General features: G+C 45.7%; 1 long non-coding RNA gene across 1 annotated transcript in view; it reads left to right on the top strand.

Moving 5' to 3' along the window:
• The first annotated feature begins 469 nt into the window (after positions 1 to 469).
• The window catches only part of LOC111732982, a 23,509-nt gene continuing 22,753 nt past the window's right edge, over positions 470 to 1,225 (top strand). The window contains exon 1 of the long non-coding RNA XR_002777779.1: positions 470 to 527. This is a non-coding gene — a long non-coding RNA (uncharacterized LOC111732982). The remainder of the gene's footprint in view (positions 528 to 1,225) is intronic.

Here is a 1,225-nt window from a genome sequence, read left to right as displayed (position 1 = left end):
CGCCCTACATTTTTACCTCATCCTTAAGGTTTTCTCCCCATGCATCTTTTTGGAATTTTAATAAATGGACTTATTCTCCTTTTTCTTTTGTAGCTTTTCTCGTCAGTTTATTTTTCTTAGAAAGGCCTTACTCACTTTTAAATCATTATTTTAAAGAGGCCCCAGTGTGTTTTTCTTTCTAGCACTTTTACGATTTTATTTTCAACGTGTAAAACTTTGATCCGTCAGGAATTTGTGTTGCGGTGTGAGGTAGGAGTCCAACTTTTATTCTCTCAGTTGTCCCAACAGCATCCATTGCATCATCTATCTTTTCATGGGGAGTTCTGAGAAGATCACATCGCAACTGCAAGGCAGGGATGTGGTCCCCTAGTGTAGCCAGGAGCAGGTCTGCTTTATTCATGCCCCAGCGGAGCCACAGTCCATGGTCTACTCCATGCCACCCCGAACAAGCCCGATGTCTGATCTTGGAAGCTAAGCAGGGTTGGGCCTGGTTAGTACTTGGATGGGAGACCACCTAGGAAGACCAAGTGCTGTAAATGTAAATAATAAAACAAACAAAAGGAGGGTAGTTTTGAGGTGTGGAGAAAAATTAGGGTTTCACAACATGGAAACTACTTACAACTGAATCGATGATTTAGGAAATCTATCCCTACCCAAACCTTTATGTTTCTGGCTCCAGCTGTACCCTAGGAATGTGACTTTTTTTTTTTTTTTGGATCAGCTCTTCTCTAGTTGTGGGACGTCATAGCATTCCACAAAAACAGTGCTGACACGATGCAAGTTGACTGCAAAATGATGGGACACGCTTTGCAACTCGGTGGGATTTCATGTGGTGGGAGAAAGTGGCTGTGGAGAGGGATCAAGAGTGAGTCATTAACAAAGGAGGCCTCGGTGGTCAGTCCAAAGGGTAATGAACGTGGAGAGAGTGGCCACTGGCGAAGGCGGGACAGGCTGCTCCAGGGACAGTAACTAGAACATCGAAGGAGTCAGACCACGACACGTGTTGGGGTTCCCCAGGGCCGCCAGAACAAAGTGTGGCTTAAATGACGGAAATTTATTCTCTCACAGTTCTGAAAGTTCAAAGTCTAAAATCGAGGTTTCGGAGCGGCCACAGTCCCTCCAGAGGCTCTAGGGATGAATCTTTCTGGCCTTTTCCTAGCTTCTGGTGGTGGCCAGCCATCCTTGGCATTCCTTGCTCATAGACCCATCACTCCAACTCCCGGGT

Source organism: Pteropus vampyrus, unplaced genomic scaffold, assembly GCF_000151845.1.
Source record: "Pteropus vampyrus isolate Shadow unplaced genomic scaffold, Pvam_2.0 Scaffold510, whole genome shotgun sequence".
NCBI classification, from domain to species: Eukaryota; Metazoa; Chordata; class Mammalia; order Chiroptera; family Pteropodidae; genus Pteropus; species Pteropus vampyrus.
Note: the sequence above shows the minus strand (reverse complement) of the source record. Positions and strands in the feature narration are given on the sequence as shown.